At 45.3% G+C, this 25,714-nt stretch overlaps 1 protein-coding gene across 1 annotated transcript in view; it reads right to left on the bottom strand.

Annotated features, from left to right (window-relative positions):
- COL10A1 (collagen type X alpha 1 chain) overlaps positions 1-12,451 on the bottom strand; it is a 133,225-nt gene extending 120,774 nt beyond the window's left edge. Inside the window, exon 1 of the mRNA XM_040350268.1 lies at positions 12,153-12,451. The gene's annotated coding sequence lies outside the window, so the exon portion shown is untranslated. The remainder of the gene's footprint in view (positions 1-12,152) is intronic.
- Between the last annotated feature and the right edge of the window lie 13,263 nt (positions 12,452-25,714).

The following is a 25,714-nucleotide window of genomic DNA, read 5'->3' on the forward strand; positions in this document are numbered from 1 at the left end:
TGCAAAAAGGGGGGCAAATGTGCAAGCGGCGAGGCTAAGCCCACCAGTCAATCCAGGGGGTGTCCACTTGAGCACGACGCCCCTCCACTCCCGGCCTCTCGAAGAAGGGTTATCAGGCGAATGGGCAGGAGAACATGAAGGGTAGTAGTTCAAGGAGCAAAAAGACCTCCTCCATGTCCCAGTGCCAGGATGGTGAATTCCAGCCATTGCAGCCCTCCCCCCAAATAAAAGGAGCGGGAAACAAAAACAGAAAGGGGGGGAAAAAGAAAAAAAGAAACTCCCCCCCCCCCCCCGAGGTGAAGGGCACAATCACGCTGCAAATGAGAAGGCTTTTCCAGAGCAGTCTCCTGAGGTAATCAGGGGCACAAATCTTTACGTTACAAAGAAAAAACTAAAAAAAGGGAAAGAAAAAAAAAAAAGGAAAAAAACGTCTCTCGGTGGGATAACCACCCAGCAATCCCCCAAGGATGAACATCCCCACCCCCCAATAAGCCCACAGGTACAGGGGTCCCCAACAGAGAATCCAGGGCAGTGTCAATAGAGGGTGAGGCTGGGGAACGGAAGTCATTCACCCCGAGAAACACGGGGAGGGAAAGACAGGGTCAGAGGGGCACCAGACAGGGGACCTCCAAGGAGGGGGCAAAGGGAACCATGGGGGGGACGCCGGGCACCAGGAACCGGGCCGGGAATCCCATCCGAGAGGAACAAAGTACAAATCCAGGGAGAAGGCAAATACTCACGGGTGCCTCATCAGCCATGCGGAGGTAGGGTGTCAAGCCAGGCAGAGGCCTCCCTCGGGGTGTTGAAAAAACGGAGGGACTCACCATCCTGCACTCGGAGTCTGGCCGGGAAGAGGACACTATACTTGATGTTCCGGGCCCTCATCGCTCCCTTGACCTGGTCGAAGGACTTGCGCTGCCTCTGGGTTTCGACGGAGTAGTCGGGGAATATCATCAGCCTGGTGTTCTCGAAGCGGATCTCCCCCTGCTGCCTGGCCGCGCGGAGGACTTCGTCCCTGTCCCTAAAGTTAAGCAGCCGCAGTATGAATGTCCTCGGGGGGGCTCCCGGGGGTCCCTGCTTAGGGGGACCCGATGCGCTCTCTCTGCGGTGTAATGGGGGGAGAAGCGCGCGTCCGGAAGGACGGAGCGCAGCAGGTCCTCCACGTAGGCCGTCGGATCCTTGCCCTCGACCCCCTCCGGGAGGCCGATGATGCGGAGATTATTTCTCCGGTTCCTATTCTCGGCGTCCTCCGCCCTGGATTCCAAGGCCTTAACTTTAGTATGGAGGGTGCGGAGAGACGCCGATTGCTCCATAGAGTCATCCTCCAGCAGCCCGATGCGCTGTTCCGTCTCCGTGACCCTGGATCGGAGCTTGTCCATATCCTGCCGGATAAGGCCTACGTCCATCTGTACCTCCTCGATTTTCGTCGTCAGGGTGGACTGGCATGTGGCTATAGCCGCCATCACCTCCGGGAGCCAGGACGGCCGAGGATCCGAGGCGTCCATAGGCGGCTGGGCCGCCATGCGGGAAGAGCGCGTGGCGCGCGGCTCCACGTGGAAGGCCGGAGAAGCGGGCGGTGATATCTCCGGCTGCGGAGGGAATTTGAGCCTCTTGCCTTTTCCGGACTGCGCCCGGGGGGTCCCCCGCCTCATCCAGCTGGTAGCGAGCGGGTGATCAGGCGGCTGCAGGGCTTGGAAGCGGGTAAGTAGCGAGAAGCCGGCGGAGCTCACGGAGGATGCGACCGCTCACGTCGCCATCTTGGACACGCCCCCTAGCCTGTTTTAATTAATATCAGCGTCAGTTAGTGTCAGTGTAGGTAGGATAAAATAGAAAAATGTGCACTATAGTTTCTGGCCTGTACTACAGGTACAAACAACAACTAACATACATACTGTATGTGGTATTGATGTGATCATCAGGAGCAAGATCATTTATTTTGTGTTGTTCTTTGGTGGAAGGTTATGGTAGTAGCAAGAAATATACAGCTACATTTAAAATAATATATATATTTTTTTACTATTTTTGGCCAGTTTACCTTTGATAATAAAATAAAATTCAGGAGTTATCCATTACTATTTACCACCAAATTTATCCTGAAAAAAACAAGGTATAATCCACCTGGATGCACAAAGTAGTTGTGCTGATATGTACAGTTTTACTAACACATTTCAAAAATTCAAAAATGTGCCTAAGCATTAAGATTTGTTTTACCCTTAGGCCCAAAGGGGTTAATAATTGGAAAGCCAACACAATGGCCCCTGTCAAACACAGCAACATATAAAACCACTGATTAACCAGTAAAGGGTAACTCTGCACATATTGATCAAGTGACAACTGGTGAAGTGAAGAGAAGGCTTAGTATAGCCTGTAAATGTAAAGCCTTGTAGAAATATCTAAAACTGCGTGGACCTGCTGCCAGGATGCAGAGGAGGTTGGAGTGGTGGGTGGATCCCACGTGTGTGTAGGGAACAGTGATTGCCCGCAGGCTCCAGTCAGGAACGGCAGAGTGCACTGGGCTGTGCAGCCTGGATGAGTCCAGTTGGTGCCAGCAGAGGGCCCCATAGAGGAGAAGGAAGGAGAGGAGGAGGTCAGGCCCACCCATTCTTTGTTGCGGCTGCTGCCAGAGATGCTGGTGGAGAAAGGACACAGAATCAGCTACCCCTCCTGGCACCATATCCTTTCCATTGACACCATCTACAGGAGAAACTGCTGGACAAGTGAGAAACCGTCCCCCTGCCCCCCGTCATGCCACCCACCACCTGTCCTGCTGCGCCCCTTCTGTAGCACTTTCCCCTCCTCTCACACTGCCCCCCACCTGTCCCGCTGCCCCTCTATTGTCACGCTACGCCCTCCTATACTGCTGCCCTCCACCTGTCCCTCTGCCCCAGTCCTCTCCTGTCCCCATGCTCCACTGCTCCCCACCTGTCCGACTGCCCCCCTCCTGTCCCTCTGTTCCCCACCTGTCCCACTGCCCCCTCCTGTGGAGGAAGACGACATAGGATGGATGAGGACATGAGATGGGGGAGATGAGACTGGATGGAGAACATTGAATGTAGAAGGAGGGGGACATGGGATGGGCCTTTGTGGGATGGCTAGTGGGCAGATATGGTATGGCCAGTGAACAGGCCCTGTGGAATGTTGGTGGGCCCAATTCTGGCATGGTGGGTGTTTATGGGTGGAATGGAAGGAGATCAACTGACGGATGTTTTCTGATCTCCCCACAGGTGAATGAATACAGAAACATTGTGTACAATATTTCTGGGTTCTGCACTGTAATGCCCCATCTGAGGAGAGAAGCAGCCAATGGAGTGCCATCTGTGTTTCATTTTGATAATCCAAGGAAAATACATAATAAATGTTATAGTTTCGTTCTATCTTATATATGATTGCTTAGAGGCAAAAGCTACATGAAGGTAATTCTGACAGTTTCAGTTACAAAGTAAAATGGAAAATATTTGAAAATCATTAAGGCTCAGGCCTCGTACACACGACCGAGTTTCTCGGCAAAAACCAGCAAGAAACTTGCTGGGAGATATTTTTTTGCCGAGGAAACCGAGCGTGTGTACATTTTCGTCGAGGAAACTGTCGAGAAACTCGACGAGCCAAAAATAAAGCATGTTCTCTATTTCCTTGATGGGAATGGAGAAAATTGGCTTGTCGAGTTTCTCGACGGCTTCACAAGGAACTCGACGAGCAAAACGATGTGTTTCGCCCGTCGAGTTTCTCGGTCGTGTGTACGAGGCCTAAGTCTGTCTACAATATAGACACAAGTGGAAAATTAGCACTTATAACTGTATTTGTAACATTTCCATATTTTTTTTTAAATATCTATTCCCAGTATGGCAAGAGTTGAGAATACTTTTAATAAATACATTGGAAGCTAACATATTGTTTTAAAGTGAGTCTGTAGGCTCAGTGAAATAGATAAATAATTGATAGCATAAACTGGTAACACACACCTTTTATGAAAACTAAAGAACTACATACACTATATTGTCAAAAGTATTGGGACACCTGCCTTTACATGTACATAAACTTTAATGGTATCCCAGTCTTAGTCTGTAGGGTTCAATATTAAGTTGGCCCACCCTTTGCACCTATAACAGCTTCAACTCTTCTGGGAAGGCTGTCCACAAGGTTTAGGAGCGTGTCTTTGTGAGTGTTTAACCATTCTTCCAGAAGCTCATTTGTAAGGTCTGGCTCGCAGTCTCCACTCTAATTCATCCGGTGTTCTATTGGGTTGCGGTCAAGACTCTCTACAGGCTAGTCAAGTTCCTCCACCCCAAACTCACTCATCCATGTCTTTATGGGCTTTGCTTTGTACAATGGTGCGCAGTCCTGTTGGAACAGGAAGGGGCCATCCCCAAAATGGTCCCACAAAGTTGGTAGCATAAAATTGTCCAAAATGTCTTGTTATGTTGACGCCTAAAGCCTCGTACACACGATCAGTCCATCCGATGACAACGGTCTGAAGGACCATTGTCATCGGTTGACTGATGGTCCATCGCGCCTACACACCATCTGTTAAAAAAACGATCGTGTCAGAACGTGGTGACGTAACACACAACGACGTGCAGAAAAAAACAAAGTTCAATGCTTCCAAGCATGCGTCGACTTGATTCTGAGCTTGCATGGATTTTTAACCGATGGTTGTGCCTACTAACCATCGGTTTTGACCTATCGGTTAGGAATCCATTGGTTAAATTTAAAGCAAATTTGCTTTTTTTTAACCGATGGTTAAATAACCTATGGGGCCCACACACGATCGGTTTTGACTGATGAAAACGGTCCATCAGACCGTTGTCCTCTGGTTAACCGATCGTGTGTACGAGGCCTTAAGAGCTCCCTTCACTGAAACTAAGAGGTCAGTCCCAACCCCTGAAAAAACCCCACACCATAATCCCCCTTCCACCAAATGAATTGGACCAGTGCACAAAGCAAGACATTGATGAGCGAGTTTGGCGTGGAGGAACTTGACTGGCCTGCAAAAAGTCCTGACCTCAACCTGATAGAACACCTTTGGGATGAATTAGAGCAGAGACTGCAAGCCAGATATTCTTGTCCAACATCAGTGCCTGACCTCACAAATGCACTTCTGGAAGAACGGTCAAACATTCCCATAGACACACTCCTAAACCTTGTGGACAGCATTCCCAGAAGAGTTGAAGCTGTTATAGCTGCAAAGGGTGGGCCAACTCAATACTGAACTTTACGGACTAAGACTGGGATACCATTAAAATGAATGTGTGTGTAAAGGCAGGTGTTCCAATACTATTGACAATATAGTGTAGATTGCTGTGTTCCTGGTCTGTATTCTATAGCTACATTCAAATCGCCACATAGCAGCGGCCAGGGACAGCTGGCGGTTGTAAACACTTCTTGTGTACACTGTATGTGAACACCTCATGCTTTCAGAGGCTGTCAGATTGTACTCTGTACAAATCTATGGAAGGTGCTGCCACTGTTCGCATTTACCAGCTCTTGCAACTAGAGCCTCTGACCTACCATGATCAGCGTTCCTTTGGCATTTTAGCCACCCACAAACTGAACACTGCTAATCATCCAGTTAGTATGCAGTCATAACATGGAGTGTTGCTGCATCCAGGCATAGCATTTATTCTCATCTGAGCACAGCAAACTATCTGCTGCTGTCCAGTGATCTAAATGTAGCCATATACCTAATTTTTCAAATTTAACTGGACTGCTGTAACATTTCAATTAAAACTTATTTGTGTGAAATTTAATAATAAAAGTTCAGATCTTCTTTGTAACAAATAACATCCTTTGACAAAATCAGCTTGATACTAATACAATACTTACCTGGCACACAACAGCAGACATGAATGGTGTAACATTCTTTCCTAATGCTTTGGAAAAAATATTTCTACAGAATTTGGGGCCAGTATGATAAAAAAAATAAAGAAAACATATTCTTGGACACAACTTGCTTTCCTCTCGGGTACAAAGCAAGAACACTGGAACTTAAAAAAAAAACATGTACGGTATTTAAATTCACAGTAGTTGCTTTTTCTGCATGGCATATTTCAGTTATATGTCATTATTGCTAGAAAAATTAAGTGCACTAAAATGACTGGCATTACCTTCCCGGTAGAAAATATGTGCTCTACAGGAAAATCTTTACAGGAAACCAAAAGACATTTTTTAAATGTCTAAGCTATCCTGGTAAAAATGGAAAACAGTCTTGTACATCTGATCTGCTTTCTGGATCCTGGAAATAAATTGTCGAAGCATGACTTACTGGGAGTTGTTCAGAAAGTAAAAAATGCAAAACAGTCTGCTGGCTAAGTTTAAGTGTTTCAGATCAGTCTGATTGTTGCTGTAAAATGATAAAAAAAAAATCTGAACAGAGGTTCTGCTTCCAAAGTTCATAACTTGATATTGACATCCTCCCTTTCTTTTGTATTCATATTACTCTATAGAAGAAGCAGTAGGCAAGGAGATGCAGATGTCATTGGTACTATAGTGAACTGACATCAGAGACCTTCTGTATCATTGCTTCCTTATTAAGAACTGGAACTATTTCCTCTCAGTCACCAATAACATTCAAGCCTGCCCTAAAAGTCAGAACATATATTTATACATCAGGTCTTATCCATATGCTGGTCATTTTATAAGTTCTTTATGTTTTGTATGTGATCTATTTACCTACAGCAGAGTGTTTAATCTGTTTGATCATATATGTATGTATGAAGCCAAAATGTTCTTTTTAATTTTGGATAAAGTAAGAGAAGGGTTAAAACTGCTGTCAGGTGTCTTTTATTTGCCATCTGGGTCTTATTAAGGAAATGTCCCTTTACTTCTTGTCCTGTAGACTCAACAGGAAGTGAGAGGATATCATTGCAATATGGGAGAAATCCCGTTAGACAGTTGTCACAGGAACAAGTAAACCCATTGGAAGATTTTCCTTCTCTTCCTCTTCTAGTCGCAAATCAAAATTTTGGATCTAAACTTTTTTCGAGTGACATTGCTGATTAGGACAGTTAAGCTGGCTGTACACTAGTAAAATGTAATTAGAAATGTTTGTATTGTAAAATATGGATATGCAACTTTTTGTATTTGAATGGAAAAAATAAAAAAAAGTATTGAAGTAAAAAAAAAAAAAAGAAATGTTTAGTTTTAAAAATGTTTGTTCACTATCTAATCTATAGTGGTGTCAAATCGACATTCGATTTCAGCCGCAGTGATGTGAAAATTGGGAGACGTGGAATGGAAAGTTTTTCTTAAACAAATTAATTTTTTAACCCTGTATGTGGTTTTTGTTTGATAAAGTCCATTCATTCCAAAATTAAACGTTAAAAACAATGAAAGTTTGAAGTTTTAAACAACATTTGTTAGGCTGTCAAATGTACTGAGAATTTGTGAATTTTCCTATGAATGTTTGTACAAATGAAAATCTACAAGTGTTTGGCCAGCTTTAGAGAATAAATCTCCCTAATGGGGATACAGACATCGATGGAAACCTGATAGTGGTTCTATCCCCTTACCACTGAAGGTTTGCCTTCACTTATATTTTAATATTGTTTAGGTGTTCTACATGTAGTACCAACATGATTTTAAAGGGTTAGTTATTGACCATTATTGTCAGACTTTGGACCGGTAATGTATTCTTATATAAGTTTACAATTACAAGATTTTCATGTACAGTTTTCATGAATTTGGTCAATTGGGCAGTGTGATGGCCCAACAGTTACCTATAACAAACTTTTGGTTAGGTTCTGTCTAAACCTAGCTTACAAATATGACTGCACAATTGTGAGACAGCTTCTCTTTGGCAGGGACTAATACAAACAGTTTAGTGTTCTCTTTAAAGACCTACAAATATATCCCAAAATATGGGATGATGCTCTAGAGGCCGCAGACGAAGGAGAATCTTGTCTCCTGATACTGCTGGACCTAAGTGTGGCTTTTGACACTGTAGACCACTAACTACACTGGCTAGGCTAGCTGAAGTAGCCGGAGTCGCTGAAGGTGTTTTACCCTGGTTCGCCTCCTTCTTGGAAAACCGATCACAAACAGTGAAACTGGGGTCTTTCACTTCTGAAAAACGTATCATGCGGATTCCCTCAGGGATCTCCCTTGTCGCCCGTATTGTTTAATATCTATCTTCGCCCTCTCTTTGAAATCATCAGTAACCAGAAGTTACTTTACCACTCCTATGCAGACGACACACAACTGTATTTCCGCATCTGCAACAAAAAGGATCATTCTCTTGGACTAGAGAAATCCCTCTCTCTAATAGATAACTGGACGACATCCAGTTATCTTAAACTCAACGGTTCCAAAACAGAACTTCTCCTGTTTCACTCTAACTGAAAAAGTCACCCCGCGTCAACATGGATTCCCCCACCCATTCTGGGCAAAACCATCTCCCCTAGCACCAAAGTCAAAAGTCTCGGAGTCATTTTCGACACCTACATGACAATGGATGCACAAATAGGGTCAGTAGTCAGCAGATCTCACCATCTGCTGCGCCTACTACGCAGACTCACCCCCTTTATCCCGAAAGAGGACATTGCAGTCGTGGTGGGAACAATCATCAATTCCAGACTTGACTACGCAAATTCCCTCTATCTAGGACTCCCCAAATACCAAATCACTCGTCTACAAGTCGTTCAAAATACGGCCGCTCGACTAGTGACCGGTAAAAAAACATGGGAATCAATCTCATCTTCACTGAGATCCCTTCATTGGTTGCCAGTAAAAGACAGAATCACTTTCAAGGCACTCTGCCTAATACATAAGTGTATTCAAGGCAGCGCCCCCCAATATCTATGTGAAAAAATAAAAGCCCATAACCCCAATCGCATTCTGCGATCCACCAATCAAAACCTACTACAGATACCCAAAGCTAGATACAAGTCCAAGGGAGATCGAAGATTTGCATTTCAGGGACCTCGCCTGTGGAATGCACTACCAACCACCATCCGACTGGAGTCGGATCACTTGGCCTTCAGGAGAAAGATTAAAACCCATCTCTTCTGAGGTCAAGGGGTTCCTTACCCATGAAATGGATACAACGCCCAGAGGCGATTTAGTTCGCATGTTTGTTGCGCTTTACAAGTTTCTCACTCACTCACTCACTCACTACACATAAAAACTGTAGGGTGACAGGGATGTTAAAGGGCAAAAACACACACATAATTTTGACACTGCTCACCAGTTGTGCAGCCATGCAGCCGAATCAGTCTCTTATAGAAATGGCAACAGCTCCCATGGGTCTCTGTTGGCATCGCCTGGCCCTACCTGTCAGCCCTTCCTTGCTGTTGGCTTAAATGAGCACATGCGTATCACACAATATGTGTTTTTAAAAATTTCTCACAGGCTTTATCCCCACATGTGAACCATTACAATACTCCTGAGTGTTGTTCCAGGACTGGCCCTGAAGAAGAGCTTTAAGCCCCATACACACTATCAGTTTTCTTGCAGGTTTTTCTCTTCAGGTTTACCAAAACCATCTAATATGAGGTCAAATATTAAGAGTTTCAATTCGTATGCAATCGGGCAGGCCCTTGCACTACATTGTTTTGGTAAACCTGAAGAGAAAAATCTGCAAGAAAAATTGTAGTGTGTATGGGGCTTTAGTCTCAAAATGTGTTGGACATTAGAAATACACTATCTGGACAATAATCAATTCCCCAGCTTATGCTATATTAATGGGTTCTGACTTACATCATATGGCCACTGGCTCTGCTTGGGCCCTTGGTTATTGTTCATATCTTAATTATGAGCCTGTTGTTTTCTATGTGTTTTTACCTAAATACATGCTCATTAGGGATGAGCTTCGTATTCGAGTCGAAATCATGTTCGACTCGAACATCGTATGTTCGATCATTTGTCGAAATACGAACAAAACGAGTTGTTCGTGCCAAATTGGAGTTACGTTTCACCGACCATAATTCACTGCGGCATCGCTGGCTGATGATTGGCCAAGCATGCACTATGACCCGCATGCTTGGCCAATCACAGCTTGCAAAAAACGGAGAGCCATAATTGGCCAAAGCCAGGGTGGCTTTGGTCAATTATGGCTCAGGGGGTTTAGTACACACCCCACACTATAAAAGGCCGCCTGCAGGTCAGCCTTGTGTAGTGTGTTGCGGTGGTTAAGAGAGGACAGAGAGAGTGTCATTTTTTGCAGGTAGATAGAGCAGTCAGGCAGGCAGGCTAGTCAGTTAATGTTACAGTGTGTAGAGGATATATATACATCCCAGGTGTTGTACATATATTTATACACTGCATAGTTTAGCTAGATCAGTTCTTCCTAATTTACTGGCAGGCAGGTGATTGTGCTAGCTGCAGTATTCTTACGTGGTTTATTGCCTGTGTCCTCTGTAGTTTGCATCTAAAGCTACTTGGTGTGTACTGGCCGTGTGCTCTGTAGTTTGCACTTAAAGCTACTTGGTGTGTACTGGCCGTGTGCTCTGTAGTTTGCACCTAAAGCTACTTGGTGTGTACTGGCCGTGTGCTCTGTAGTTTTTTTCAGGAGTCCTGAAAAAAACTACAGTTTTTAAAACTTTTTTTCCATTGATACATGTTCCCTGGGGCAAGACCCAGGTTCTCAAAGACGTTTTACAACAATAACTTGCATATTAGGCTTTAGAATTAGCACTTTTGAATTTGAACGTTCGAAAAGTTTGGTCCGTTCGAAGGTTCTGGTGCGAGCCGAATGGGGGGGGGGGGATTGTTCGGCTCATCCCTAATGCTCATTTTTATAATAATGTGTGTGTTTTTGCCTTTTAAAATCTGTGCCACCCTAAATCCTTTTACCTAAATTTCCTCAGGGATGGGCACTGAATGATCTCCAGTCTCACCATTTTACATTTGAGACAAAGAGCTACATGATGGGGTTGAGTTACTAAAGGCAAATAGACTGTACACTTTGCTAAGAAGTGCAGTTACACATAGTAAATGAGCAGAAGCTCTGCTGACTTCTATCATCCAACCATGTACAAGTAAAAATGCTGTTTTTTTATTTTCTTTGCATGTGATTGGGTGTTCCTTGTAAAGTGAAACTTTAGCTCATTTACTGAGCTCTGGAGTAACTGCACTTGCAGAGTGTAACTGCACTTTGCAAAGTGAACAGCCTATTCACCTTTAGTAAATCAACCCCAGTGCATACTAGGTTTTTTATAATTGTATTTCCTTACAGTACATATGAATACATTTTCACAATAATGACCACCTGTATATATGAAGCAGTGTATTCAAAATGTCTGCTGTTGACATATAAATAGAAAACTATTTGTTTTCGGTCAGTCTGAGAAGATTGATTGGCAAACATAAGAAGTGCCGTTAAATGCAATCGTCCTAGACTGCTATTAGGCAGGAAGCATACACTGCATATGTAATGAGCATATATGGCTGCCTCCATGTACAGATATACCAGTAATTAATTTAAATAAAATGTTGTACGAATAAATCGTTTTTTTGGCACATAAAGATAAAACTCTATCTTTAAATCCTAAAACATTAAACATGCTTTAAATGTCTTTTAAATGGTCTCTTGTTTGTGAAGCTCCAAGGCAGCTAATTGATAACACACGCAATACTTGTATAATGGTAAAAAATATTTTATTAATTCTAGTCTTCTTTGCCTAGACTAAACCACTTGTTTCCAGCATCCAGATGTGTCACTTGTTTCATAACAGCAGGTTCATGATAAAACTCTTTTGTTCTGATTGTCAGCTTGTGTATAATCCTCACAAAAGTAGTTTTAATGTTTTTTGGGCCTCGGTTCAGGAGAACATTTAGTAAGTAAGCAAACACGTTTCATGGATTATTTTACTTTTCGCTGAAACAGTTGGCTTGCCAAGTCATCCTTTCTCAAAATCAATTTAACTGTACGTATAGGAAAGCTAATCATAACAATAAAGCCGGATTACATTCTAACCAGGTGTACTATATTGCTTTCCATGCATGCTTTTGAGATTATAGTTGTTTGGCTGAGTTAAGATTTGTTTCTTTTCTAGGATTCAATTGAACCTTTTCAGGCTTCTGTGCATATTGCCACCTCACGCATACTTGAGCTGCTCTGTCTGACTTAAAGTAAAGGAAAAACTGAAGCAGTGCTGAATACAGTGTTAATAACATTCTGGCGATTATATTACTGTTGTATAAAGCAGATGCAATCCTACCTTTTGGAGGAATGAAGAGATTTCTAATTGTCCAGTTCCTGTTTGTACTTGTGTGCATAGGTCATCACCAAGTCCACTTTCATTGGATCTGCCTATTTCCCAGCTGTGAGCATCAAGAGACCTAGTACGCTCTGATTTGCAAGCTCGAGTAAGAAATGTAGTTTTCCCTAAAAAAAAAATGTTTATATGATAGATTTGGATTTTTTTTTCTTTTTATACCGAGCTCACTTGAATTATATTCTGGCTACCGAATGATGGTGTGTCTTCTGATTCACTTCCAGGAGAAAATCATTTCTTTGTTTCCTAGCAGTAAGACTCTCTTTTTTGAGAAGTGGAAGGGGAATTGGATTTTCATTCATCTGATCCCATGTGTTAAATTAAGGAAGCCTATGACATTTATTTTGGCAGTGACTTTATTCTGGGTTTGGATCAGCATGGCTTGGAAAATGCATTCCTAAGTGTTTCTAATTAATAAATCAAAATAATTTATATGTCCTGCAAAAATATGACAGAAAGGTTATTTTATCTTCTTCTGTTTATTAGTCTATTCCTTTTGTTTCTTTTCTCCTCCTGTTTAATTTCCCATTATAGTTTGTATACCTTTTTTTAATGCTTTTTTGCCTCCAACACAAATAAAATAACATTTAGACCTAATTTAGTTTTTCTTGGTGTGTTTTTCTTAGTACTCTTTAAGAGTAACTGAGAAATGGTTAGCTCTTGTTTAAATGTTTTTTGGCTGTGAATTAAATTATAAAAAATAATTGTTGTAGGTGCATATCAATTAACAGAAATGCAACTTTATAAGGATACGCATGTATATTAGTCCCATCAAGTGATTAAAATAATCACCCCATCATAATGGTCTTCTCCTAATCTGTTGCTTGCAGTCGAGCCTCATATATATTTTTATATATATATATATATATATATATATATATATATATATATATATATATATATATATACAGAATCTCACAAAAGTGAGTACACCCCTCACATATTTATTTTATTATATCTTTTTATTCGACAACACTGAAGAAATTACACTTTGCTAAAATGTAAATTAGTGAGTGTACAGCTTGTATAACAGTGTACATTTGCTGTCCTCTCAAAATAACTCAACACACAGCCATTAATGTCTAAACCGCTGGGAAAATGTCCAAATTGGGCCCAATTAGCCATTTTCCCTCCCCGGTGTCATGTGATTCGTTCTCATGTGTGAATGGGAAGCAGGTATGTTAAATTTGGTGTTATCGCTCTCACTCTCTCATACTGGTCAATGAAAGTTCAAGATGGCACCTCTTGACAGAGAACTCTCTGAGGATCTGAAAAAAAATATTTGTCGTTCTACATAAAGATGGCCTAGGCGATAAGAAGATAGCCAAAACCCTGAAACTAAGCTGCAGCATGGGGGCCAAGAACATACAGTGGTTTAAAAAGGCAAGATCCACTCAGAACAGGCCTCACCATGGTTGACCAAAGAAGTTGAGTGCACATGCTCAGCATCATAGGTTGAAGGGGTGAGGGGTCAGCCTGTCAGTGCTCAGATCATACGCCGCACACTGCACCAAATTGGTCTGCGTGGCTGTCGTCCTAGAAGGAAGCCTCTTCTAAAGATGATGCACAAGAAAGCCCGCAAACAGTTTACTGAAGACAAGCAGACTAAATTTGATGGACTGTTAAAGCATGTCTCCAGACCTAAACCCTGTTGAGTATCTGTGGGGCATCCTAAAATGGAAGGTGGAGAAGCACAAGGTCTCTAACATCCACCAACTCCGTGATGTCATCATGGAGGAGTAGAAGAGGACTCCAGTGGTAACCTGTGAAGCTCTGGTAAACTCCATGCCCAAGAGGGTTAAGGCAGTGCTGGAAAATAATGGTGTACTCACGTTTGTTGCCAGCAGTTTAGACATTAAAGGATGTGTGTTAAGTTATTTTGAGGGGACAGCAAATATATACTGTTATATAAGCTGTACACTCACTACTTTACATTGTAGCAACAGGTAATTTCTTTAGTGTTGAAAAGATATAATATAAATATTTACAAAAATGTAAGAGGTGTACTAACTTTTGTTAGATACTATATGTATATATTGTACGCTTAGTTTAAAATATGAGCAGTATTGCCCTCTCTTGGGGCTCCTCTTTTCCTCCATTTTGTCTCTCTTACTTATTCTCTTTTTTCCCTGTTTCCTTCTTCTCCTCTTGCTTTCTGATATGAAGAATAGCAATGTAGACTGCTGTACTCAAGGGTACTGATTAATATAGTCTATGACAAATGCCTAATTTTCAACCCGGTCCTCTATGGCCCTGATTACAGTTTATCGTAATGTTATTCATTACGCATTCACACGCTACTTCCTTACATATCTGTTCAATGTTGTCCCTGTGCAGGTAAACCACGGCTTGTTACGACTTCTGAAACTCCAATAAAAATATTGAAACAGAAATATAAGCAGTATTTTCATCTAGTCATTATGGCCCAGATTCTCATAGATCAGCCTATTTTTATGCCGGCATAGCGCATCTCAGACGCGTTACGCCGACGTAACTTAGAGAGTCAAGCTCCGTATTCTCTAATCAGAATCGTTCATTTTTGCACCGGCGCGGCGTAAATTCGTCGGCATAAGTCGCGTAATTCAAAGTAGAAAGGAAGTGGGCGTGATCCAATTAAATGAACCATGACCCCATGCAATTGAAGGGCCGAACGGACGGCGCATGCGCCATCATGTGATGGCATGTCCCGTGCCCCTCTGCGCATGCTCACAACTACGCCTGGCGTTATTTCTGAGTTACGCCGGCCCACAGTTTACGCCCAGGGCATAAATACGCCCAGACATGCGCCCGTCGAGTGCAAAAGTACACCTGTTTGGTTTGGTTTGGTGGATTGGTGGCTATACTTTTGCACTGATTGGAGACATGTCTGCCCAGCGTTCTGGGACCCGAAAAAAAAATTCTCTCCAGAGGAGAAAGGCATAATACTTGCTGCCATGGAGAGGTACTATGATCGCCTACATGGGGCCCGTAGCAAGAATACCAGCAGGGGCAGAATGGACGAGATCCTTCAGAGGATCACGGACCAGGTCAATGCCGTGGGCAATGAGGCGAGGAGGCCCAAGCATATTGCCAAGAAGATAAATGATCTTCGCTGGAGGGTTAAGGTGAAAATGGCTCTTATGGCGAGCCATGCCAGGGGCACTGGTGGGGGACCACCCTCTAGGGTCTGTCTGACACCTGAGGAGGAGGCTGTTGCCCGCTGCCTTACCAGGGTGCAAGTGGAGGGAATGCCGGGCTACGACTCAGTTGAGCCGCCCTTGAGGACAGGTAAGTGTGTTTTTTCTACTATCTGGTGTGTAGCATGTGAGGGGGTGGAAGGGAATATGTGACAAGTGTGTGGGTCCACCAACATGTGAATGTTTTGTGTCATCCGCAGATGTCCAGGAGGGAGCTGGGCCATCTGGTGCCTCTGCCCGTCCCACACCCTCTTTCTCTGATGATGATGCCCCTGACCCCCAGGGAAGCCAAGATGCATTGGTGGAGGGGAGTGGTGGCCAGACCTCCAGTGAGGAGGTCATTCAAGAGGATGCTGAGCATTTGGGTGAGGAGGTGTCAGTATACCAGGAGGAGTCGTCCAACTCAGCTGGTCCTTCCCGGCAGTCAAGCCTCCAATCCTCCAGTCCCCCTGGCTCCATCCCCACCCCCCCCACTCCCTCAAGTCCCTCTGGCTCCATACCCAACCCACCCACTCCCTCAAATCCCTCCCCCTATGCCAGGCCTGAAACCTCTCATGGGCCCAGGAAGGCAACCAGGAAAACCAGGGGGGTACCGGAATTCCTGCCAGTGACCCTGACCACTGCCCAGGACACGCAGAACCACCTTATGGGTGAGATGGCCCAGGACATGCGTAGAGTGTCCGACAGCCTTGGCGACAGGGGACACATCACGGATGGTCTGCAGGATGTGGCAGGCAATACCACAGCAATCATATCCTGCTTGGGGGATCTCCAGACCACCACGGCTACCCTTGTGGCAGAGGTGCAGACCCTGAGTGAGGCCGTCCAGGGCCACACAGCTGCCATTGTGGAAGTGCAGACCAAGACCAACATCCTTCTGAGGCGTGGCATTAGAGGGCAGGCCTCCAGCCATGGTGGATGCTCCTCCACCTGATGCCCCCTCCCCCCACCGTCAACCAGGCAGTTGCGGAGCCGTGACCGTGGGCGTGGCAGCAGCCAGGGAAATTAATTTTTTTTTTTTTTTGCTCTGGTGAAGAGTGTTTATTTATTTTATTTTGCTCTGGTGAAGAGTGTTTATTTATTTTATTTTGTTAATAATGCACACGTGAAGCGTGCAGATTAGTGTGACAGGTGTGTGAATGTGGGGGGGTGACACTCCTGCCGGCAAAGGGGTGTCACCCTCGGCCGTGTGAATGGTGTATGAATGTCCAGCAACATAATTGGGGCGTTGCTGCTCCCAAGTCCCGTGCGGTGCACTTGGGCTAATCCAATGTGATGTGGATGTGGGGTGTGTGCAAGGGATCACAGTGGTGTGCATGCGTGCATTCTTCTTGTGCCATGATGAATGTGTGTGTTTAACGTGTAAAGATGCGTTCCACGAGACATCTCCTGACTGCTGCTCCCTCAGCAGACGGGGTATCCTCGGTTAGGGGGGGATTGTCTCGTTCGGGGGTCAGGTCATCACATAGGTCAATCTCCAGGCCCTTTCTCTCGGCGAATTTGTGCAGAATGCAACATGCCCCAATGATCTGGCACACAAAGTTTGGGGAATACAACAGGGTCCCCCCAGACTTATCCAGGCATCGGAAACGGGACTTCAGGATGCCAAATGTGCGTTCCACCACTCCACAGGTACGTATGTGTGCAGCATTGTAGTTTTCCTCTCCTGGGGTTTGGGGATTCTGGAATGGAGTCATGAGATGGGGTCCAAGTGCATATGAAGAGTCACTGGAAGGGAAAAGACAGGAGGATGTTAGCCGTGCATGTGCCCCTCGTGATGTCTGCATCATGGGGGCCGACAGTCATGCCTGACACCCATGTCACTCACCAACCAGCCAGCTGTCCCCATACACATTCTGTTCAAATTCTGTTGGGATGGTGCTTTGACGGTATATGTAGCTGTCGTGGCTGGACCCTGGGTGTTTGGCACGGACGTGCCATATGAGGCCTTGGGCATCAACTATCACCTGTACGTTGATGGAATGCCAATGCTTCCGATTGCGGTATATACAACTCCACTTGTACGCTGAAAAGATCCACCGGTGAGGAAATGCAGTGGTGCCAGGACCTTGACCAGTGGCTGCACTGCATGTGAGCGGTGTGTCTGGCTGGTGATGTCATCATGCAGGGCTGCGGCTATTTCCTGGATGCATCAGTGTTGAATCTGAAGATGCGATACACCTCCGAATCACCCATGCCAAAGATGTTTATGCGCGTTCGGTATATCCTCTCCCGTGCCCTCCTCCTCCTCCTCCTTCTATGTGCCTGGGCACACACTAGTAGTGCTATGACCATGCCTGCCCCTGGCATGTTGGCATACAGAAGTCTTGTCCTGCAAGTGTGGTTGCTCAGCTCGTCCGTAAGGCCCCATTCACACCTAAGCGACAAAACGCCCGACGCGGGACGCTTCTGTCGCTTGAGGGGAGAATTCCCATTGCCGTCTATGGAGATGGTTCACATCTCATAGACGCGCAACGCCTGTCGCCTGAAAAAAAGTCCCGGACCCTTTTTTTCACGCGACAGGCGCGTTTTCCCATAGACAGCAATGGGAATACTTTAGAAAAAAAAAAAAAAAAAAAAGATACATTTGTAATCGCGGCAAATCTGCCGCTACACGCGTACGCGGCTGTCGCTTAGGTGTGAATGCAGCCTTACGGTGCTGCTGAAGCTGCTCTCCAGCTGACCTGCACACGTCTGTTGCAAAGTTGTCTCTGCTTTATGAGGGGCAAGTTTAGGCCGGACGTACAGCTTACGCGCACCGCGCGTAGCCTGCGTCAGGCGGTCGCACGTTCGGGAATCGGCGCATCTCCCTCATTTGCATATTTGAATAGGAAATCAATGGGAGCGCAGGATGCTATCAGCGTAAATATGCGCCTACGCTACGCCGGCGTACAAAAGTTACGCCGATCGGAAGAAGCCTATTTTCAGGCGTATCTGGTTCTGTGGGTATGGCGCATAGATACGACGGCACATATTTACACTTCCGCCACGCATCTCGAGATACGCCGGCGTAACTTCTTTGAGAATCTGGGCCTATGTGTAAAATAGGATCCTATGAATTCAAATTAGGTTTCCTAATAAACCCAAATTTTTCTGAGGATGGGCTGAGGTCCCTAGAATATACCAGATATTAAACACATATCAGAGGGCCCTATCATACATCTTGGGGTGAGTAGGGAACTGCACCACACATTTTAGAGTGGGTAAAGGATAGCAGCGTGCATGTCCAATGGTGATTCCCACCATGTGCATGCTTTAGGGGGATTAGACCTCTAAGGCCTCGTACACACGGACGGACAGTGTCCGCCCGGAGATTTCTGTCTGATGGTTGTACACACCATCAGACAGAAATCCGCTCGTAAACAATATGCGGGGACGTGGCCACGCCGTCGCCGCGACGATGACACGGCGACGTGGGCGGCCCTGGAAGTTCAAAGCTTCCACGCATGCGTCGAATCAGTACGACGCATGCGAGGGATGGCGGCTGATCGGACGTGTCCGGTGAGTCTGTACAGACGTCCGAACACGTCCGACGGACAGGTTTCCAGCGGACAGATTTCTTAGCATGCTAAGAAATTTTTGTCCGCTGGAAACTGTCCGATCCGCCGGACAATTGTCCGGTCGGGCCTACACACGACCGAACATGTCTGCTGAAACTGGTCCGTCGGACCAGTTTCAGCGGACAGATCCGGTCGTGTGTACGGGGCCTTAGAGATTAGTTCCCCATTAGGCATGCCTTCCTTGTGATTGACAGCAGACAGCAGTGGGCCCATTCCATAACCGCTAGAGGGCTGTGTACAGGTTTTGAAATCCACCTACTGCCATCTGCTGTTAATCACAAGGAAGTGGGAAGAACTTAATGGGGAACTAGTCTTTCAGAATCCCCATCAGGCACAGCTCAGCAACACACGTCATATAATACGCAACACAATAAAGTGTTATTATTAAAATATTATCGAAGTGCATAATTACATTAAAGTTTATTATTAATTAATGATTAAAGTTTTATGTTGTTATTAGTGTCCTGTTCTTATCACTCTGGTCTGACTCTATATGCCCATTTTTTTTTAAACTTGTCACAGCCATAGCAGCACATAAGTGTCACAAATAAGAACTACCAGAATCTGCCACATGTGTTGAAACTCTTACCAAAACTGTGGCAAGGGTTTCATGAATTAGGTGCCAGTTTTTTTAAAGGGACTGTACTGTTAGAAAAGTGTTGGAAAAAAAAGTTGCATTAAATTCCTCCCTGTGTGTTTACTTTAGCGTGTTAGCTGGCTGCTGAGATTTTGTAGTAATAGAAAAAGAACTAAATCTGGGTACAGACACACCCATCGGATTGAATAAAAAAGAAACTGACATATTCTCACATCAACATAAGCGATGTTGATGCAGGGATCTCTCCCACTGAAAATTGTATTCTGACAGGAGGACTCCACCAGAGTACACGGATCAGCATTCATAGCAGTTGACTGCAAGTGCAAATTTAATCCCGTAAGCTCCTTAAGGATTTTGCGTTGGTAGCTCCCTCAAGCGTCACCCACGCTTCCCTGCTGGGTCCCTACAGTAGGTGACCGCGATATTGTGTCAATCTCGCTCCCTTTTCTCGGCTAGATTGACCACCTACGACCCCCGTCGTGAGAGCCAGCGCCGAGCCGGCTCGCCACGATTGGAAAAAGCCGACATAGAAGCGATGGGGATCCGACATGGATTCCCGCCAATTCTAGCCACAGCGTTTGGTATGAATCATGAGGGGGAACTCCATGCCAAATTTTAAATAAAAAAACGGCATGGGTTCTCCCCCAGGAGAATACCAGGCCCTTAGGTCTGGTATGGATTGTAATGAGAACCCCCATACACCGAAAAAACGGCGTGGGGGTTCCCCCACAATCCATACCAGACCCGTATCCGAGCATGTCGCCCACCCGGCCGGTCAGGAAAGAAGTGGGGACGAGCGAGCGCCCCCCCTATTGAGCCGTACCAGGCCGCATGCTCTCAACATGAGGGGGTGGATGCTCTGGGGCAGGGGGTGCCTTGCGGCCCCCCCACCCCAAAGCACCCTGTCCCCATGTTGATAAGGACAGGGCCTCTTCACGACAACCCTGGTCGTTGGTTGTCGGGGTCTGCGGGTGGGGGGTTTATCGGAATCTGGGAGCCCCCTTTAATAAGGGGCCCCCCAGATACCGACCCCCCACCCTAGGTGAATGAGTATGGGGTACATCGTACCCCTACCCATTCACCTGGAGGAAAAGTGTCAATAAAACAAAGACACAACACAGGCTTTTAAAATAATTTATTAATCAGCTCGGGGGTCTTCTCCACTCTCTGGGGGGGGCCTTCCTCCGTCTTCTCCACTTTCCAGTGTCGTCTCGGCGCTCCCCGGTTCTTCTCCCCCTCGCTCTTTGGTGCCTTTTGAGGGTCTGGACACCGCTATCTTCTTTGAAGCTCTCTTACCAGCGGCGGCCAGCCCGGTCTTCTTTGCCGCCTTCTGCCTTCTCCTTTTCTTCCGATGTTGACTCGACGCTCCCTCCCACTGTAATGCCGGGTGTGCGGTGCACAGCGATTTATATAGGCCTCTTACGATCTCACAGTCCCAGCATGCTCCGTGGGTCCCGGAGCATGCTGGGACTGCGACATCATAAGAGGCCTATATAAATCGTCATGCACCGCACACCTGACATTACAGTGGGAGGGAGCGTCAAGTCAACATCGGAAGAAAAAAAAAAGAAGGCAGAAGGCGGCAAAGAAGACCGGGCTGCCCGCCGATAGTAAGAGAGCTTTAAAGAAGATAGCGGCGGCCAGTCCCGTAGAAGGCACCGCAGAGCGAGCGAGAGAAGAACCCCCCGAGAGCGGAGAAGACCCCCAGAGCTGACTAATAAATTATTTTAAAACCCTGTGTTGTGTGTTTATTTTATTGACACTTTTCCTCCAGGTGAATGGGTAGGGGTACAATGTACCCCATACTCATTCACCTAGGGTAGGGGGCCGGTATCTGGGGGCCCCCTTATTAAAGGGGGCTCCCAGATTCCGATAAGCCCCCTGCCCGCAGACCCCGACAACCAACGGCCAGGGTTGTCGGGAAGAGGCCATGTCCTTATCAACCCACCCCCCCATGTTGAGGGCATGCGGCCTGGTATGGCTCAGGAGGGGGGGGGGCGCTCGCTCATCCCCACTCCTTTCCTGACCGGCCGGGCGGGTGGCGTGCTCAGATACGGGTCTGGTATGGATTGTGGGGGAACCCCCATGCCTTTTTTTCGGCGTAGGGGTCCTTCTTACAATCTATACCAGACATAAGGGCCTGGTATGCTCCTGGGGGGGAACCCATGCCGTTTTTTTATTTAAAATTTGGCGTGGAGTTCCCCCTCATGATTCATACCAAACGCCGTGGCTAGAATTGGCGGAAATCCAAGTTGGATCCACGTCGCTTCTATGTCGCGCTCGCTGGAATGTGCTTTTCCTATTCCAGCGAGTGCGAGATGTCGGCACCCTGTCGCCCGAGAATCAGCACGATGCCGTCGTGCTGGAAACACATTCTCGGCGACAGGTACTGTAGCTTGGCACTCTGAATACCTCTCAAGATTCATCCCCGCTGACCAGCTTGGTCCCTGGCTTGACACACAAGGCTGCTCTGCAAGCGTCACCTCAGCTGGTTGGGTCCCTGACTTGATCGCCGCCTGAAGTTTCCTGATTCTCCACCATGCCCAGTCGATGTGAATGTTACTCTGGTACTTGCTTCAGTTACTCACTGTAGTCCCTGGTATGAGTCCATTATTTGAAGAAATAGGCCATCATTTTCCTATCACAGCCTATTCTATCTAACTACATGTTCAATGTCCATGACCAGTTACCGTCCATTTGACTTCACTTCAGATTGACTACACTTCCTACCAATTGCCTTTTCTTCTTCAAAAGGAACTCTGGGCACAGGGCATAAATGCTTTTCAAGTAACAAGCAGTCAGGCCAAATTGTAAGAGATCACACTTCGGGACACAGGTACCCTTGCAAGAATATCTTCAGTCTGCCCACTTTCTTCCTTCCTTGGTTATCAACAACCTACTGAAATTTTACAGAGCGCTCTTCTGGGTGAAACACCCCAACAACTTTAATCTTTTAGCCAACATGGCTCAAATGATCGCTTACTGTAGTCCAGCATTCAGTCCAGCACAGTCCTGGCGTTGCAGGTTTTTGGGATTTTGCCATTAGTAACATTTGAAATGGGTGTGCAAGGTAACTGTCAGCAGAGCGTCCTTTGCATCACACAACCCATATTTGTAATCCACAAGGCATCACTTTGACAAGACGTTACAGGTAATATCTGGGATCTGGCTTACGGGTGGTTACTCTGTCCAGATTACTTTTACGGCAGTAGCCCCAGACATTTAACACTGAAAGGTATTTCCCCTTTTAAGAACTTGACACAAGGGTAACTAAAGTAGCCTCAGCAGAGTGTCCTTCACTTCACAAGTGCACATTTATAATTCCACAAGGGGGACGGCTGTAGTAGGCCTAAAACAAGTAACAATGGGGCCTCCGACCCCTGGTTGTGTCGATAGTGACAAATTTGCTTACACTATTTAAAGACACTATTTTTAAAGAATGCTACAAAAAATAGATTGGGGGGGGGGGGGAATGCTTGGGATGGGGGACACTGGTAAGAGAGCGGGGAGTTAACATTTTTTATTTTTTGATCTCTACAATAAACTTCTATTACTGCCTTACTGCCTTTCAGAATTATGTGTTTGCCCTCTCTGAGCTCAGATATAAATATCCAACTGCAGAACTGCAGCAGTAGCTTTGAAAGTAACAGATTACTTTGAGGACTTTATCATGCTATTTTACCATCTTACCATCCTTGAATTCCTTCAGCACAGGAAAATATATAGCTGGTGCTTGAAAAGACCTAAAAAAAGCGCAGAAGGGAAAGTGGAGAAGGGTGAGTGGCCGGAACTAAACCTTGTAGCTCTCCTACAACGTGTGTTATCTGCCCCATATTGTCACTAAATCCACCGGAGCATTTATATTTTGCAGAACAGAGTAGGGACTGGACATAGATGGAATACTTTGATGCAGTTGGCCAGCTTAAACTTGTATTGCAATATATGTGAACTACAAATCCCTGTTTTTTTGCAAAGTTGGCTGATATATAGCAGTGTGCAGAGGTTTCATCCAGATTTTTAAATGTTAACCCGTTGTCACACCCCGTAAGCACCTGATGGAGTATATACATGTAGAAACTATTGGGATTTGAACCCAGGTACTGTATATCTTACTTATATTGCATTGCATGTGGTCAGGCAGGAGTCATAGGGTGGTAGTCATGCCCTCTATGCTTCCCTCCCCATTTGGTGTCATTGTCTGGGGCTGCCTGAGAGACTTGCCCCGGGGTGGATTTTTCTGGGTTACTCTAGGAACTTTGGTTAGGGTCACTGCCTTACACATGGGGTACCTTTACTTGAACAAACTACTGAACTCTAGTAAACTCTCTCGATGTAATTATATACCACCACAGTCACTGATGCATTCAGGAGGAACATGCAAAACCAATGCACTCTCCACCTGTCCAACGAATCACTGCTACCTCACTCCCAGCAATTGTATGGGTCACACCGTGCACCTAGCACTGACTCCATGCATGCGCTTTTAACTCTTCATCTTCTGTACCTATGCTCATGCAAAGGATCTCTGTGGTTCTGATCTGTTCCCATTGCTATGGGAGATGGAACTGCTCTTGGAGAGAGTGCCTACAACAACTCCTCCTGTATGAGGCTATCCCACCTGTCACTTGTACACACTTATGACAGGCTGCTAGAGACACCTTTGTTACCCTCGTTAACCACCTGTGTCTTGAGTAACTTTAGATAAGGCAAAGGCAAAGTTTCAAAAGTCAAACAAAGACAAAGGCAACAATCTTCCCCTAAACCAATCCCTAATTTGGGCTTGTGGCTGCCCCAGTCCATGATGGTAGTATCCAGGACTGGCATCTTCAGGGAGGACTGCAGGTCCCAGCAATCCTTGTAAGTGCAGTAGCTGTACATCTGAGGGGAAGTGCACTTGCAGTGTACTTGTAGTGCAAAGTGGATTTGCCTTTCATAAATAACCCCTATATGTAACTATGTGGCCACATTTTTTTAGCACACGATGGATTATATACATGTAGAAACTATTGGGATTTGAGCACAGGTATACTTTACTTCTATATTGACAGTGCATTCCTGTCTCTGTAGAGCAGTGCAGTCCATTGTGCTGCAGTGTGATGACATGCCATGCCATCTAGCACAGTGGAAAACTGCAGTAAAGCCTATGCTCCCGGGTGATTGGAGGGCTCTGACACCAGTAGGGGAAATGTTGAACAGTGCTCTTTTTTGGGGGGCGGCAAACTAACCCATCTGCCAGGTCTACACTTACCGCATCCAGGTCGTAGCTTACCCAGCTCCTCCTCCTGGTTATTCTGGTCTTAAGATCCACCTCCTGCCATGATTGGCCAGGAAGAGAAGCTGGAAGCCAATAGCAAATATTGATTTGCTAATATCACAAGGTTTTATGGGTTTATTCAGGGCGCAGTGCTCTAAAACATTGAAGCATAGAAACATAGTTTGGCACCCTGCATTGAGATTAGGGGGGCAGTGCATGGAGAGTAGAGGGGGCCAACCCTGCGTCCCTTATGAAACGACCATTTTGTTTTGTTTCAACTGGAATGTATTTAGCTGATTTAAACTGAAAGTTTAGTTGGGCTTTAAAGCTTTGTGCCCTGTTAAAATGCTGATAAATGCAGAATATGAAAGCTGTATCCATGTCCCTGCTGTGATCATCTCACTGAATTCTGTACAAATTACTGACCACGACTGTTTCTTGTCAGGAGACTGTGAACTAAAAGACCAACAATGTTACCTTAGATCTGTGGTTTTGAAACTCTGGTTTCTGGCCCAAACTTCTGTAGACATTCACAATTCTTTCCAGCATATCTTTTTCAGCAGTCTGTGTATTTTCTCTTACTAATAATGACTGATTTTTGATGCAAGTCTATCATATTTTAAATTTCGTTTATAAAACAATATTTGGCTACAACATTTAGAGAAATGTGTAGATATTACTGTGATCCAACAGATTATTAATTCCAGAGCCATATTCTTTTGTAGGTTTGGTGCCATTGCAGGATTTTATAGAAAATTAATTCCCTCTTTTTTTTGCATTTTGAAATGGTGTGAAAAAGTAGTATGAAGTTACTTACAGGCATACCGTCTTTTCATTGTTTTGACCTTTGTCTTAACTTACTATTTATATCTGAAATGTATAACTTTTTTTTACTATTTCATTTTATTTAACATATG

The sequence above is a fragment of the Rana temporaria genome, chromosome 4, assembly GCF_905171775.1.
Source record: "Rana temporaria chromosome 4, aRanTem1.1, whole genome shotgun sequence".
Lineage (NCBI taxonomy): Eukaryota > Metazoa > Chordata > Amphibia > Anura > Ranidae > Rana > Rana temporaria.